This window comes from Callithrix jacchus, chromosome 1 (genome assembly GCF_049354715.1).
Source record: "Callithrix jacchus isolate 240 chromosome 1, calJac240_pri, whole genome shotgun sequence".
Taxonomy (NCBI): domain Eukaryota; kingdom Metazoa; phylum Chordata; class Mammalia; order Primates; family Cebidae; genus Callithrix; species Callithrix jacchus.
The window spans coordinates 220478000-220485002 of NC_133502.1; positions in this window are offsets into that span (position 1 = coordinate 220478000).

Consider the following 7003-nt stretch of genomic DNA (forward strand, 5'->3'; position numbering starts at 1 on the left):
TATTCAGAGCAATTTTGCTTTTAGCATTGGGGTGCCTAGATAATATTTAGATTTTTTTCATTTCGGGTAAAATTAGAATTTCTGTATTTTATATGAGAGCATATTGAGTTGGTGTATACACTACAAAACAGAGTAGAAAAGGGCATTGTATATTTTTTCTGACAGATTATATTCAGACCAATTGTGCTTTTAACATTAGGGTGCCTAGAGAATATTTAGATTCTTTTCCATTTGCTTAAATATAGAATTTCTGTATTTTACATGAGAGAGCATACTGAGTTGATGTATATATTCCAAAACCGAGTAGAATAGGGCTTTGTAAAATTATTGTGACAGATTATATTCAGAGCAATTGTTTTTAATATTGGGTTGCCTACAAAATATTTAGATTTTTTTCGATTCACGTAAAATTAGAATTTCTGTATTTTACATGAGAGAGCATACTGAGTTGGTTTATATACTCCAAAAGACAGTAGAATAAGGAATTGTATATTTTTTCTAACAGATTATATTCAAAGCAGTTTTCTTTTAACTTTCGGGTGCCTAGATTCTATTTAGATATTTTTCGATTCGTGTAAAATTAGAATTTCGGTATTTTACATAAGAGAGCATATGGAGTTGGTGTATATACTTCAAAACCGAGTAGAATAGGGCTTTGTATAATTATTGTGACAGATTTTTTTCAGAGCAATTTCGTTTTTAACATTGGGGTGCCTAGATAATATTTAGATTTCTTTTGATACACGTAAAATTCGAATTTCTCTATTTTACATGAGAGTGCATACTGAGTTGGTTTATATACTCCAAAACAGAGTAGAATAAGGCATTGTATATTTTTTCTAACAGACCATATTCAGAGCCATTTTATTTTAACTTTGGGGCGCCTAGATATTATTTTGAGTTTTTTTGATTCGCCTAAAATTAGAATTTTGGTATTTTACATGAGAGAGCATATTGAGTTGGTGTATATACTCCAAAATAGAGTAGAAAACAGCACTGTATATTTTCTTTTACAGATTATATGCATAGCAATTTTGCTTTTAACATTGGGGTGCCTAGATAATATTTAGATTTTTTTCGATTCGGGTAAAATTGAAATTTCTCTATTTTACATGACAGAGCATATTGAGGTGGTGTATATAACAAAACAGAGTAGAAAAGGGCAATGTATATTTTTTCTGACAGATTATATTTAGATAAATTTTGCTTTTAACATAGGCGTGCTTAGATAATATTTAGATATTTTTCGATTCGCTTAAATATAAAATTTCTGAATTTTACATGAGAGAGCTTATGGAGTCGGTGTATATACTTTAAAACAGATTAGAATAGGGCATTGTATATTTTTTCTGACAGATTATATTCAGAGAAATTTTGTTTTTAACATTGGATTGACTAAATAATATTTAGATTTTCTCGATTCGGGTAAAATTAGAATTTCTGTATTTTACATAAGAGAGCATACTGAGTTGGTGTACATACTCCAAAACAGAGTAGAATAGGGCATTGTTTATTTTTTCTGACAAATTATATTCAGATGAATTTTGATTTTATCTTTCGGGTGCCTAGATAATATATAGATGTTTTTCGATTTTCTTAAATATGGAATTTCGGTATTTTACATGAGAGAGCATATGGAGTTGGTGTATATTCTCCAAAACAGAGTAGAATAGGGCATTGTATATTTTTTCAGACAGATTATATTCAGAGCAATTTTGTTTTTAACATTGGGGTGCCTACATATTATTTTGGTTTTTTCGATTCGGGTAAAATTAGAATTTTGGTATTTTACATGAGAGAGCATATTGAGTTGGTGTATATACTACAAAACAGAGTAGAAAAGGGCATTCTATGTTTTTTCTGGCAGATTATATTCATAGCAATTATGCTTTCAACATTGGGGTCCCTAGATAATATTTAGATATTTTTCGATTCAAGTAAATTTAGAATTTCAGTTTATATGAGAGAGAAACTGAGTTGGTGTATATACTCCAAAACCGAGTACAATAGGTCATTATATATTTTTTTGACAGATTATTTTCAGAGCAATTTTGTTTTTAACATTGGTGTGCCTCGATAATATTTAGATTTTTTCTATTTTGGTAAAATTAGAATTACTGTATTGTACATGAGAGAGCATATTGAGTTGGTGTATATACTACAAAAAAGAGTAGAAAAGGGCATTGTATATTTATTGTGACAGATTATATTCAGAGCAATTTTGCTTTTAATATTCGGGTTCCTAGATAATGTTTAGATTTTTTTCGAACCACGTAAAATTAGAATGTCGTTACTTTACATGAGAGAGCATATGGAGTTGGTGTTTATACACCAAAACAGAGTACAATAGGGCATTGCATATTTTTTCTGACAGATTATATTCAGAGCAATTTTGTTTTTAACATTGGAGTGCCTATATAATATTTAGATTTATTTCGATTCGCATAAATATAGAATTTCTGTATTTTACCTGACAGAGCATACTGAGTTGGTGTATATACTCCAAAACAGAGTGGAAAAGGGCATTGTATATTTTTTCTGACAGATTATATTCAGGAAAATTTTGTTTTTAACATTGGGTTGCCTAGATAATATTTAGATTATTTAGATTCGCTTAAATATTGAATTTATGTAGTTTTAATTAGATAGCATATTGAGTTGGTTTATATGCTTTAAAAAGGAGTAGAATAGGGCATTGTGTATTTTTTCTGACAGATTGTATTCAGAGCAATTTTGTTTTTAACATTGGTGTGACTAGATAATATTTAGATTTTTTTGATTTGGGTAAAATTAGAATTTCTGTATTTTAAATGAGAGAGCATATGGAGTTGGTGTATATACTCCAAAACAGAGTAGAATAGGGAATTGTATATATTTTTGACAGACTATATTCAGAGCAATTTTGTTTTTAACATTGGGGTGCCTAGATAATTTTTAGATTTATTTCGATGCGCTTATATATAGAATTTCTGTATTTTACATGAGAGAGCATACTGAGTTCGTGTATATACTCCAAAACAGAGTAGAATAAGGCATTGTATATTTTTTCTAACAGACTATATTCAGAGCCATTTTCTTTTAACTTCGGAATGCCTAGATATTATTTAGATTTTTTTCGATACAGGTAAAATAAGAATTTCCGTATTTTACATGAGAGAACATATTGAGTTGATGGATATACTCCAAAACAGAGTAGAAAAAAGCATTTCTAATTTTTTCTGACAGATTTTATTCAGAGCAATTGTACTTTAAAAACTCGGGTGCCTAGATAACATTTAGATTTTTTTCGATTCACGTAAAATTACAATTTCGATATTTTACATCAGAGAGCATATTGAGTTGGTGTATATACTACAAAACAGAGTAGAAAAGGGCATTGTATATTTTCTCTGACAGATTATACACAGAGAAATATTGTTTTTAACATTGTGTTGCCTAGATAATATTTAGATTTTTTTCGATTCGCTTAAATATACAATTTCTGTATTTTACATGAGAGAGCATACTGAGTTGGTGTATATACTCCAAAACAGAGTAGAAAAAAGTATTGTATATTTTTTCTGAAAGATTATATTCAGAGCAATTTGTTTTTAACATTGGGGTGCCTAGATAATATTTAGAGTTTTTTCGATTCGCAAAATATAGAATTTCTGTATTTTACAGGAGAGAGCATATGAAGTTGGTGAATATACTCCAAGACAGAGTAGAATACGGCATTTTATATTTTGTCAGACAGATTATATTCAGAGGAGTTTTGTTTTAACATTGGGGTGCCTAGATAATATTTAGATTTTTTTCGATTCGCGTATAATTATAATTTCCGTATTTTACAAGAAAGAGCACATTGAGTTGGTGTATATACTACAAAACAGAGTAGAAAAAGGCATTGAATATTTTTTCTGAGAGATTATATTGAGAGCAATTTTGCTTTTAACATTGGGGTGCCTAGATAATATTTAGATTTTTTTCGATTCGCGTATAATTATAATTTCCGTATTTTACAAGAAAGAGCACATTGAGTTGGTGTATATACTCCAAAACAAAATAGAATAGGGCATTGTATATTTTTTCTGACAGATTATATTCAGAGCAATTTTGTTTTTAACATTGGTGTGCCTAGATAATATTTAGATTATTTCGATTCGCTTAAATATAGAATTTCTGTATTTTACATGAGAGAGCATATTAAGTTGGTTTATATACTTTAAAACAGAGAAGAAAAGGGCATTGTATATTTTTATTGACAGATTATATTCAGAGAATTTTTGTTTTAACATTGGGGTGCCTAGATAATATTTAGCTATTTTCGATTCAGGTAAAATTAGAATTTCGGTATTTTACATGAGAGAGCATACTGACTTGGTGTACATACTCCAAAACAGAGTAGAATAAGGCATTGTATATTTTTTCAAACACACTATATTCAGAGCCATTTTCTTTTAACATTGGAATGCCTAGATAACATTTAGATTTTTTTCGATTCACGTAAAAATAGAATTTCGGTATTTTACATGAGAGAGAACACTGAGTTGTTGTATATACTCCAAAACAGAGTAGAGTAAGGCATTGTATATTGTTTCTGACAGATTATATTCAGAGCAATTTTGCTATTAACATTGGGATCCCTAGATTATATTTAGATTTTTTTTGATTCACATAAATATAGAATTTCTGAGAGAGCATATGAAATTGGTGTCTATACTAAAAAACATAGTAGAATAGGGCATTGTATATTTTTATTTCAATAAAAAATAAAAATATTTTTTTCAATTCGGGTAAAATTAGAATTTCTGTATTTTAAATGAGAGAGCATATTGAGTTGGTGTATATACTCCAAAAAAGAGTTGAATATGGCATTTTATATTTTTTCTGACAGATTATATTCAGAGCAATTTTGTTTTTAGCATTGGGGTGCCTAGAAAATATTTAGATATTGTCGAATGGGGTAAAATTAGAATTTCTGTATTTTATATGAGAGACCATACTGAGTTGGTTTATATACTCCAAAACAGAGTAGAATAAGGCATTGTATATTTTTTCTAACAGACTATATTCAGAGCCATTTTCTTTTACCTTTGGGGCTCCTAGATATTATTTAGATTTTTTTCAATTCACGTAAAATTAGAATTTCGATATTTTACATGAGAGAGCATACTGAGTTTGTGTATATACTCCAAAACAGAGTAGAATAAGTAATTGTATATTTTTTGTAACAGACTACATTCAGAGCTATTGTCTTTTAACTTTGGGGCGACTAGATATTATTTAGATTTTTTTCCATTCGGGTAAAATGGAATTTCGGTGTTTTACATGACAGAGCTAATTGAGTTGGTGTATATAGTCCAAAATAGAGTAGAATAGGGCACTGTATATTTTTTCTGACATATTGTATTCAGAGAAATTTTTTCTTAACATTGGGGTGCCTAGATAATATTTAGATTTTTTTCAATTCATGTAAAATTAGAATTACGGTATTTTACATTAGAGAGCATAGTGAGTTGGTGTATATACTCGAAAACCGAGTAGAATAAGGCCTTGTATATTTTTTTTAACAGACTATATTCAGAGCCATTTTCTTTTACCTTTGGGCCTCCTAGATATTATTTAGATTTTCTTCGATTCACGTAAAATTAGAATTTCCTTATTTTACATAAGAGAGCATACTGAGTTGGTGTATATACTCCAAAACGAAATAGAATAAGGCATTGTATATTTTTTCTAACAGACTATATTCACAGCCATTTTCTTTTAACTGTGTGGAGCCTAGATATTATTTAGATATTTTTCGATTCCCGTAAAATTAGAATTTCGGTATTTTACATCAGAGAGCAAACTGAGTTGGTGTATATACTCTAAAACAGAGTAGAATAAGGCATTGTATGTTTTTCTAACAGACTAAATTTAGAGCCATTTTCTTTTAACTTTCCGGCGCTTAGATATTTAGATTTTTTTTGATTCTCGTAAAATTAGAATTTTGGTATTTTACAAGAGAGAGCATATTGAGTTGGTGTATACACTCCAAAACAGAGTAGAAAAAAGCATTGCATATTTTCTGTCACAGAATATATTCAGAGCAATTTTGCTTTTAACATTGGAGTGCCTAGATGATATTTAGATTTTTTTCGATTCACGTAAAATTAGAATTTCGGTATTTTACATGAGAGAGCATACTGAGTTGGTGTATATACTCCAAAACAGAGTAGAATAGGGCCTTGTATATTTTTTCTAACAGAATATATTCAGAGCAATTTTGTTTTTAACACTGGAGGGCCTAGATAATATTTAGATATTTTGGATTCGGGTAAAATTAGAATTTTTGTATTTTACATGAGAGAGCATATTGAGTTGAGATTGTGTATATACTACAAACAGAGAGTAGGGCATTGCATATTTTTTCTGACAGATTATACTCAGAGCAATTTTGTTTTTAACATTGTGGTGCCTAGGTAATATTTATATTTTTTTGATTCGGGTAAAAGTAGAATTTCTGTATTTTACGTAAGAGAGGATAGTGAGTCAGTGTATATACTCCAATACAAAGTAGAATAAGGCATTGTGTATGTTTTCTAACAGACTATATTCAGAGCCATTTTTTTTTAATTTGGGGTCACCAAGATATTTAAATTTTTTTCGATTCGCGTAAAATTATAATTTCGGTATTTTACATGAGAGAGCATGCTGTGTTGGTGTATATACTCCAAAACAGAGTAGAATAAGGAATTGTATATTTTTTCGAACAGACTATAGTCAGAGACATTTTTTTTAAACTTTGGGTCGCCTAGATATTATTTAGAATTTTTTTGATTCGTGTAAGATTAAAATTTCGTTATTCTATATGAGAGAGCGAATTGAGTTCGTGTATATAGTACAAAAGAGAGTAGAAAAGGGCATTGTATATTTTTTCTCACAGATTATATTGAGAGCAATTTTTTTTAACGTTGAAGAGCCTAGATAATATTGAGATATTTTCGATTCGGGTAAAATTAGAATTTCTGTATTTTAC